Consider the following 11,045-nt stretch of genomic DNA (forward strand, 5'->3'; position numbering starts at 1 on the left):
ATCCGGGTGGGCAAACCCCGGGCCCCCCGAAGCAGAACGTGCGCACTTAACTGCTGCGCCACCTGGCCGGCCCCCTCCCCTTCAGTTTCTACAACACTTAGAGACGAGGAAAATGAAGGCAAGAGCTGTCCAGGGTTACAAGGTTAATAAGCAGAAACTAGGTTATAAGCTGATCTCTCTGACTTCAAAGTCAGTAGTAGATGGAGCATATAAACAGAATTTTTAAAAATAAACTTTTAATTTCAGAACAGTTTTAGATTTACAGAAAAACTGCAAAGGTAGCACAGAGTTCTCATGCACTCTGCACCCAGGTTCCCGTGTTACGCACGCACGTCTTCCGTTAGCTCAGTACATTTGTGACAGATAGTCGATACTGACGCATTCTTGTTACCGAAGCCTATCCTTTCTTCAGGTTTCCTTAGTTTCTCTCCAGTGTCTTTGTTCTGCTCCAGGGCCCCGTCCGGGACGCTGCGTTACCCTCCGCTGTCATGTCTCCCTGGACTCCTCTCTGCGTGACAGTGTCTCAAACTTTCCTTGCTGTCGATGGCCTAGGCCACCTTGAGGAGGACTGGCCAGGTATTTGTAGCATGTCTCTCAAGTGGGGTTTGTCTCATGTTTGCCTCACGATTAGACTGGAGTTGTGTTTTGGGAAAATACCGCGGAAGTAAAGCGCCATTTTCATCACATCGTATCAACAGTACATACTGTCAACGTGACTTCCACCGCTGATGTTTGTCAGGTCTCCCCACTACAGAGGACCGGGAATTTTATCTGCCTTTCTCTCCTGGGTCCTGCGCCCCTCTCTGGGTTCCGCGCAGTCAGCCTGCAGTCCTGGCCGTCCCTCAGCTCCGCCCTGTGGATGTGCGGTGGTGGCGCGTGTGGCTCTGCGCCCAGGTGAGCCGCGTGCTCTTGCCTCGTCTTCTCCGGGACAGGCTGGGTCCTCGGGGCCTGCGTGGGAGTGAGTCAAAGGGACAGGGCCTCGCTGGCAGCGCGTCAATTCCAGCTGCGGGCTCTGCAGACCGAAAGCATCGCGGCGACAGGCGCTGGCCAGGCCGCAGCAGCGGGGAGGGCGCGCTTGGCAAGAGCCAGACCGCAGCGCCGCCGGGAGGCAGGAAGTTTAGAAAAAACTCCCCGTGGGCCTCAGTTTTTCCAATGATAAAATAATAAGATGGAGGAGTTAGATCCTGTGAATTGCAAGGTCCCTTTTCGCTCCGAAAACAGGGACCTGGGGTCTGGGAATAAGAAAATAAGGTTGATCTCTTCCCGTGTCAACTTTCTTAGTTCTTTACAAGCTAAGGCATTAAAAAGAATCCTGATTCCTAGTCCCTGGAGGCATTTCTTTGGCTGGAGCCTCAGGTTTAATGAAGATATAAACACCTCTTGTGGGAACAGATCCCGGCTGGCTGCTTTGCCCGCACTTGCTTCCGCCAAGAAGCCGGCCGTTTCTTCTCGCCTCTGCTGGGTTCTCGGCTTTCCCGCTCCTTCACACCCAGCTGTGGTGACGAACCCTCCACAGGCTCCTTGTTCATCCTCCGGGAGCGGATTTGTGAATCCAGCTGGGAACACACCCAGCACATAATCCCCTTTTTGGCCAAAGATGCCCCACTTCTGCCTTTATTTTAGGGTAAATGTCAGAGTCCAAAAATTTTCGTTCTTGCTTTGTGAACCTGAGAAAAAACACAGTTCATTTTTTTGTGTCCTTGGTCATTTGCCACAAAATAAAACTTTGTGAAATTTGTGCCTGCTGATACCTTTTGTTATGTTTCTTTAATTAAATCCTATACGTTATCTCAATCACACTAAATATTTACTGTAGCCTGTGGCAATATGCCCTTTTTTTGACAAAATACCCTAACACTCTTCTCTGCAACAATTAACTTTTGCAAGTTAGCAACTTGTCAACTTGTAATAGGCAATGAATCTGCTAATTATGGCTTCTGGGTGGAAAAGGAAAAATCCAGGAAGATGTCATCACACCCCAATTTGTCTTGCATTCATTTGCCCTCCTTGGGAATGGAGAATGAAGGTTATTCTTCTATCTATTTTTGTTTGTTTGTTTTTCCATACCCCTATTTGAGAAAGAACTTTCATTTTGTGTGTTGTCAATTCCTCTGGGTTCGCTTACGTCAGCTTTGGCTGAGCTGATGTTTAAAACATTTTCAGAAGGGTAAATAATTTATTTGAAAGCTAGTAGAGAAAGGCACTTAAAAAAATTAAACCAACTCTGTGGATTTGAAAGAAAAGATGCTACTGGGAACCAAGATATATGGTTTAAAGAAGAGGGAGAGAGTGCCATTTCAAAAGTAAATGTCATTTAAGCGTTACCTGTGTACACATTGTTTCATGAATCTCATTTGAGCGTATCAATATGGATCTAAATATGTCTGAATATGTAAATATGTCTGAAAAATTGGCTTAAAGAGATTATGCTAAGCTTTTCTTTTTTTAGATTTTTTTTCCTTTTTCTCCCCAAAGCCCCCCAGTACATAGTTGTGTATTTTTAGTTGTGGGTCCTTCCAGTTGTGGCATGTGGGACGCTGCCTCAGTATGGCTTGATGAGTGGTGCCATGTCTGCGCCCAGGATTTGAACCCATGAAACCCTGGGCCAGCGAAGCGGAGCGCGCAATCTTAACCACTGAGCCACAGGGCCGGCCCCCAGTATCTTGTGACTTACATTTATATCATTTTGATGAGGATCAAGGCTGCCCTAGGGAGAGAAGCCCAAGGCCTCCTGCCCTACATACTGATCTATATCACCCTCCAGGAAGCATAGGATGTCCTGAACTGATCCATCTGATTCTTATCTAAAGTTATAGGACCACCCAATACCCAATACCCAGACCCCCCCTGCACTGATACCATTTTAATGATTTTTCTCATGATCTTTCCTTCTTCTTGTAAAGAAATAACTCACGTACCTATACCTAATAAATTTAGCCCTAACCCTCAACACATTGTAACTCTTCACTGCCCATGGGCCCCGTCCCCATGCCTGTAGCTCTCACTGCCCATGGGTCCTGTCCCCATGCCTGCAGCTTTTACTGCCCATGGGTCCTGTCCCCATGCCTGCAACCCTTCACTGCCCATGGGTCTTGTCCCCCATGCTACTCCATGCTATTCTCTGAATAAAAGAGCACTACTGCCAGAACTTGAGAGTCCAAGAAATCTTTCTTTCGACTCCTTGGCTCGCCAAGCCTGCATCAATATCACAATTGTGAGCAAACTCACTAGCTCTTTAATTAAACACTTTTCATGCCCAATTTGCACAAATTCTCTGGGATTTTGAAAAATTATCCTGGACTTTTCCTATTTTGCTTTTCTTCTAGACTCATCACATCTTACTGTACTCTGATAATGTCTAGAACTCATTCTAGACACTTTCTAGCAACTGTCATTTATAGGGCCTATCCTCAAAGCTTTTCAAAAAACATTCTTGTTGATTTGCCAGAAAAAACCCTGAGGTGCCGAGCTCACGAGTAGTCCCAGCGCAGTCGGGAGAGGAGCTGGGACGCCCCCAGGGCTCGCTGGATTTTAGGCAGCAGCTGGCCTCTGTGTGGCCTCCGCCAGGCCCTCGGTGGGCCCTGCCCGGCCTGGGAAGCTGGAGGCAAGCCTGGCCCCAGCCTCGGGAGCTTACCGTGTGGTACCCTCCATTGCCCGCTTTAATGTCATGGCTTTTGCATATATTATTTATTTGAAAATAATCTCAAAGGTGAAAACGATTGAAAGGCAACCGAGTTTACCATATTTTATGCCTTGGGAGTCTGTGAAAGGGTAAAAGATGTAGTCCAAATCTGTTCAGGGCAAGGTCTGGGCTAGAATCTAGCAAAACTGCCGGCTGGAGGAGAGTTGGTCTGTGATTGTCCTTTCCTCTCTGTGCCTCCCACACGGCATGTAGTGTCCTTGAGCATGCCGTCCCCTTCCCCTGACCAGCTATGGCCAAATCTGTCCTGCATCCGTGGACTCTAAGGTGTCAAAGAGTAATAGGGGACTGATTAATTTGTCACCACTGCCTCCTGAGGCAGCAGGTCCCAAACCTGATAGAACTCCCTGGAAGCTTTTTTTTTTCTTTTTCAAAATTAACCATTTAATTTTAATTTTTTTTTTTTGAGGAAGATTAGCCCTGAGCTAACTGCTGCCAATCCTCCTCTTTTTTGCTGAGGAAGACTGGCCCTGAGCTAACATCCATGCCCATCTTCCTCTACTTTACATGTGGGACACCTACCACAGTATGGTGTGCCAAGTGGTGCCATGTCCACACCTGGGATCCAAACCAGCGAGCCCCAGGCTACCGAAGCAAAATGTGCACACTCAACCACTGCGCCACCGGGCCGGACCCCCTGGAAGTGTTTTAACAATGCAGATTCCTGATGCCACCCTGGATGTTCTGAATTGGATCTCCTTTGGGTGGAGCCTGGAAATCTCTACTTTGAAAAGCATCTCAGATGGTTCTGATGCACAGCCTGGTTTGAGGACCAGGTCCCAAGGGTACCGCATGTGGATGTCAAAAAGACAGAGCTGAGAAGACACCCACCAGCTCTTCTAGGAGGAGCAGAGGAGGGAGATATTTGTGGGCCATGTAGCAAGGACAAATTTTGATGAATATATGATTGCAAGTTAAACTGTTTCTATAATAATAATATATCCACATGGTAAAAAAAAGTCAAAACATACATGTGGATAGAAGATGGAAGTAACTTCCCGCCCGCCTCCAGGAGGTTGTCTCTTCTGTGCCGGAGGGAGCGCCTCATTCCTGACTGCCCTCCATGGCGATCTGACCAAGGACAGGTGTCCGGTTCCCTCTGCAGGGCTGTGCGTCACGGTGCGTGGGGATCTGAGCAGCTGGGTTCTGGAACGTCTAGAGGTGGTTCTGACATGCAGCAGCTTTGAGAGCCGAGGGTTCACATGCTCCTTTAATTTAGTGCTTATTTACAATGTTGTCAGGTATTAGGGTTGGCTGGGAGTCTTTATTTCTGTCTCAAGATGGCTCAAAATTCTGGGCTCTCCTCTTGGTCTCTAGGGGGAATCCTTGCTAATCTGGGCAAGAACCCACTTGCCCACAGCTGTTTTTGTGTGACACTGAATCTTTTTGGCTCTAGAGAAGCACTGTGCAGGAAGCATTTGTGAAAATGCAGTTGTGAAATCATGGTAATAGTAGCAACATTCACATAAATCAAAAGAAAAAATTACCCATAAACCCTCCCAACCCTGGTAAATCAAACTACTTTCATTTTTGCCTGTGACTGTGTCTGTCGGCGTAGGCATGGACACATAAACAATGGAAAAGTCAACGCGGCTCTCCAGTGGGTGTTTGCGTCTCTCTGAGATCAGACCAAAACAATGAAAGGGTTGATATTTCCAGATACTTAAGCAATTACCCCAGATTACTTGGCTTTAAATTTTTTAGCGAAATAAAAATACTTTTCAAACATCTTCTACCAGAAGCTAAATGTGACAGTGTTTTATTCTCAATCCAGCTACTTAAAATCTCCAAAGAATGTATTTTAAAGTTCTTCCAAAATACATTTTCCAAAAGTTTCAAATCTATCTTTTTCTTTCTTTTATCAGAAGCTGATGAGCGTCTGAACAATGATAACATATTGGAGGCTTTGTTTTAGAGTGGGCTGCTCTGCGTTTGGATTTTTTTTTAGGCATTTATTTTCACATCTAAATTTCTCTTCAATTTATCTGCCATAGGTCCTAAGAGATGAAAGTGACAGTAAATATTTTAAAACCTAGAATTTCACTTTTTTCTTTATTGTTTGAAAGACTGAGTCTCTCTCATAATCGGAGTTTGCACAGTGCATTTGTGTTTTAGTGTTCTTAGACATATGGCTAAGCAACTTTGCAAAACCCACAGGCTGTTGGGCAATGTCAGCCTGCGAGTCCCTCGGGTTCTTTTCGGCGCCATCGATACTTCCTGGTTCCCCGTTTGCTTCCTGGTTTGGAGCGCTTCCTGCCCTCCTCTCCACCCACTACAAGTCTGCAGTTTCAGCGGCCGCTTCGGGGCACGTGGGGGCGAGGGTGGCTGGGGTCTTTGAAACGGGGCACAGGGACAGGTGTCTAAGTCTGGGTTCAGGGAGCCTCCGGGACTCCTAGGCCCCTGAAAGAGCGTCTGGGGAGCTGGAGTTGAAATGCAGGAGACTGTGCGTGTTATGAAGCAAATCTTCTCTGATTCATGTGGAACTTCAGTGTTTCTAACGTAAAACTGTGACCCTTAGAAAATCAAACTGTACTCAAAAATGTTTAAGAATTTATAAGAATGTTCTTGAGACAGACTTTATAAACAATAAGTGAATTTAATTGAATACTGGTTTTATAAATTTACAGGGTACATTTCTTTGGCTACTTGCCCAATAAGAAGTGGGATTTTTATTCTGAAGTTGCCTTGGGCATCCAATAAAAATGTCTTTAATTATCAATGACTTGGACGGCTTCTGTCGCTGTGTGCTACACACCAGGCCTTTGTAGGCGACCTTTCATGCCAGTAATGAGAAGTTCTATCTTCATCCTCTGAATACCATCCCTCGTTAAGAGCAGATTCAGCTTGTCCCACGGTGCCTGAGCTGGCACCCATCTCCAAAGGCCCTTTCTGTCCTGTGGGCCAGTGTTGTTGAAACCACCAAACACATTGTTGTTGCTGTGTACCAACGGCCTGGGTGCAGGCAGGACACGTGTCTCGTATTCAAGAACGTCGTGTCCCCTACACTAGGGTGAGATGAGTGGCACTCACGCCTAGACCGGTGGAGTCTGAGAACGCCGTCAGGGCTGTCATGGCCTTCTTCATCTCGGGGCGGAGCCATTCCCCAGAGGAACTCCAGTCCGCCCCATGTGGCTCACTGCTTTACTCTCATCAGAAACTCATCGTCTTTTCCTATTCTGTTTAACAGCTTTCCATCCACAAAAACAAGGGTAATACGTATTTGTGCACAGTACGCTATGACATACTGGGCATGTCGCTGCTATATTTTGACCATTATAACGGGAGACCTTTACAAACATTTGATCATCAGGTTTATTGTTACACAGTAATCAGTCAGCGAAAAGCTGTACATTACGTGGTCCAATGGCCCAGTACAAAGTATTTCCTGGAAATTATTATATTTTTTTTGAGGAAGATTAGCCCTGAGCTAACATCTGCTGCTAATCCTCCTCTTTTTGCTGAGGAAGATTGACCCTGAGCTAACATCCGTGCCCGTCTTCCTCTGCTTTCTATGTGAGACACCTGCCACAGCATGGCTTGACAAGCGGTGGGTACGTCTGCACCTGTGATCCAAACCAGTGAACCCCGGGCCACTGAAGCAGAACACTCGAACTTAGCCACTGTGTCACCAGGCTGGACCCCCAGAAATTCTTAACTTAATGATGTCCTTTGTAGTAGATATAACCTTAAAAATAGGAGACAAAAGACACTGGAACATTCCTAAAGCTCCACTCAGCCATTAGCAATTGGTTCAGTTCATCACTCTATAGGGTGACTAAAATGTCTCCCAGAGCAATGCCACTCGGGTTTGCAGATTTCCACTCACCTTGTCAGATGCCGAGAGCAGAGGTGCTCTTGGCAAACACACGGCTTTGCCCTGTCAAGCATCTGATATAATTGTGCTAAGAGACAATCTCCTTCTGTTGCTCCGAGCCTCTCTAGAGGCACCAATGCAATATTGGATTTCCCCTATTGCATAATAATTTATTAATTCCTTTACCCCAGCTACTATTTCTCCTTCTCTTCATTCATCATTGATTTTTTACCCAAACTTTTCCACCTCTTGCGGGGATGTTAGGTTCAGCCACCGTGCGAGTCCGGATTGCTGACAGCATCACCGGTCCAGCAAGTACCCCGTCCTCGGTCCACTCGCCTTCATACAGGGTGGGTTACACAGGTGCAGAACCAGGGGGCTGTCCTGACCGCTGGGCAACACAGCTGCATTCACTGTCAATCTGAATTTTGCCAGACAGAGTGAAGACACAATGCAGCCCATTAGGCCCTTAGGAATTCTGCCAGAAAGATTTAAAAGGGATAGTTACAATTTCTCTCTTAGGGATCATCCCTGCTTCCTCCTCTCCCAGCACCCACAGTTGCCGTCCTGGTCTGAGAACCACCGCATCAGTGAGGAGAAAAGGAAGGTGTGGCGCAGGGAACGATCGTGCAGTCGCACCAGACTTCTCCCCCCGACCCCGCTCCTGTCCCCCAGAGACGCAGGGGAACCCGGGGAGTGGGGAGCCCTCCTCGGCCCTGCCCATGTTGACTGTGAGCACACACTCATGAAACTGTGTAAACCAGCACTTCATGCCTTTATTGTCCCCAATTTTAGACCTAAATGTTTCAGTTGCCCCTGCCAATTCTCTATCAAACCCCTACCCTGAGGACGAGGAGCAAAACGCTGTGTCCATTTGCTGTGATATTTCTGTGCCCACTCTTTGACTCTGTGGGCAATAAAATGTGTCCCTTGGTCTGAGGAAATGTAACTCAGAGGTCCAATTGGTGCAGTATCTTCTGCTCTAATCCTTTTCTAGAGTTTTGAGCATTTATGTTACCACTAGGTGTGCAAAGCTGAGTCCAAAGCAAATGTCTATTTCTGTCAGGACCCAGCACTACGGGCAGGGGCCCGAGGCAGTGTACTCGCCAGCTCGGCCCCAGGGTCGTCTCCCTGGGAAGCTGCCCCACCGCCAGCCGTAGTCCCTATCTTTCTTGCTGGCAAACAGGACAGTTCTGGTTCCAGTTGGCACTTTGTGCCTCTGGGACTGCAAGAGGAATATATAGATGGTCAGCCTATCTCTGTGTTGCTGCCGCTCCCCCAGATCCACTCGGTTTGTGGACCCAGATGAACACCTCTGGTGAGCACACCACGATATCCACTTGCGGATTCCAATCACCTTCCACTTGGAAAGAGGTTATTCTGATGGGCACGGACATGTCCTACTTAAAGCACTCCTTAAATTCCATAGTGATTTCCACGGGGCTCTTTTCCATTGCCCATCTGCCTGACCAAGCCACTGGCCACTGCCCGTGAGTCAGAATACGCTCCAACTTCGGAGATCTAATTGTTGAAGAATTGCTCCCCTCACTGCAAGGAAGACAGATGCAATCCGGCGCACAGGGCTGATTTGTTCTCACCTTCTTCAATTATAGTTTTTCCATCAGTTGGGACATAGCCTTCCAAAGAAATTGCTGCTTGTCATCTTTAGAACTGCCATCCATAAACCATGCAGCTTTTGGTTTATCAGTCAAGAGCCATTCATAAGACACCACCCATGTGTCAAGAGGATCTGACGGCTCCTCAAATGGTTCCAAAGTTGGCGCTAGAGGAAATGAGACCACCTGCTCCTGAATACGATGAGAGCTTCTTTGCATTCCTACATAGCAAGTTCCTGAATGAACCATTTCCATTTTATTATCAAGCTCTTTTGGGCACTGCCGTCTCTGTTGGAGTGTTTCCCTGATATTATCCAAGATATTATGCATATTTCAGGTTTCCAGATTATTTTATGCCCTTCTGTCATAAAAGAAGTTTCAATCAATGCCCAATAATAGAAACCCAATAATTGTCTCACAAATGACATGCACCATGCTGTTGCATTTGGAAATTTTCTGGTCCCAAATCCCAGTGGCCACCACCAGGCAGCCTTCATGGGCTGTTGCCATAAGCTCCAGTGTATGTTAAGTGTGAGTTGCAGATACTTCCCAAACTTTATCTGAGTACAAATCATAAGGGCCCAATATTGATTGAAGCATCACTTTTTGCTGCTGTTAAAGCTGCCATTCAGATACAGCTTTCTTTCAGGTGGCTTTATGATGAAGCTAGAAATATTCCCAGATGTGGAATATGCATCCTAAATCCAGACCACCCAGCAGTTGCTGTGCTCCTCACTTAGTTCCAGGGTATGTAATGCCAACTGGATATTTTCAGTTGCCTGTGGAACGTCAGGGGTGGCTCCTGCCCATGTTACTCCTAAGAATTTGTGCATTTGGGAGGCCTCTGGGATCTTTGCTGGATTCGTTACCCAGCCTCTATCAGTCACGTGTGTCACCACTGCACTTCAGTCATCCTGGCTTGTTCCTCAGTTGCTGATATTGTCATGCTATCATCAACGTAGTGTATTGTCAAACCAAATTATGGCAGTAAGCTGATGAGTTCCGATAACCCTGTGGCACTACAGTAAATGTCAACTAGGATCCCTCCCACATGAAGGCAGACTATGGTTAACTCTTTTTTGAGACTGTAATCAAGAAAAAAGCACTTGCAAGATCAGTCTCTGAGTGCCAATGTCTTTTGGCTTGTATTTTTTGCAGTGTGAGAGCCATATCAGGGACTGCTAAAATTACAAGTGGTGCTCTTTATTCCAGCCTCAATAATCCAGTGTTACTGTCTGTCAGCCACCCACCTTTTCAGTGGTCACATGGGGCTAATGTGCAGAGAGCTTGTTGACATCAGTGCTCCACCTTCTAACATGTTGTTAATTAAAGTGGAAATCTCTTTTTGTCCATTAAGTACCACTACTGTGTCAAATTAACCACCTGTGTGGGCTCGAGAAAATCTATAGGTTCTCATTTAGTAAGTCCAATTAATAATAGCTGAAGGGCAAACTTACATGCCTTCCGTTTTACAATATAAGACATAGGAAGTGTTTCCCAGTCAGACACAAATCCATTCCAATGATACATTCAGGTAAAGGAGACACGACAACTTCACATGAAGTCTGTTCACACATCCCGATTTTCCTCACGTCAATCCCATCGCCACTGCACCCTGGCATGCTCCCAAGCTAACTGTAGCCACCATTAGGACCTCACCAACAGGTTTTGAAATCACATTGCATTGGGCACCTGTGTTAAGGAGTCCAGAAAAGCTTTTGTCCACACTTGGCCATTTTACCTACACGTATGTTCACGGCCCTGGGTGTCCAGCTAGGGATTGATGCCAAACCTCTTAATCTCAAGTTCGTGTGCCCAATGCTCAGCAAGCCCAACACTGAGACATCAGCGCTTGGAGATGGAGACAGTTTTATTCAAATTGGCCAAGACGAGAAGGTGGGAGCATGGGTTCACT

The sequence above is a fragment of the Equus przewalskii genome, chromosome 18 (genome assembly GCF_037783145.1).
Source record: "Equus przewalskii isolate Varuska chromosome 18, EquPr2, whole genome shotgun sequence".
NCBI lineage: Eukaryota > Metazoa > Chordata > Mammalia > Perissodactyla > Equidae > Equus > Equus przewalskii.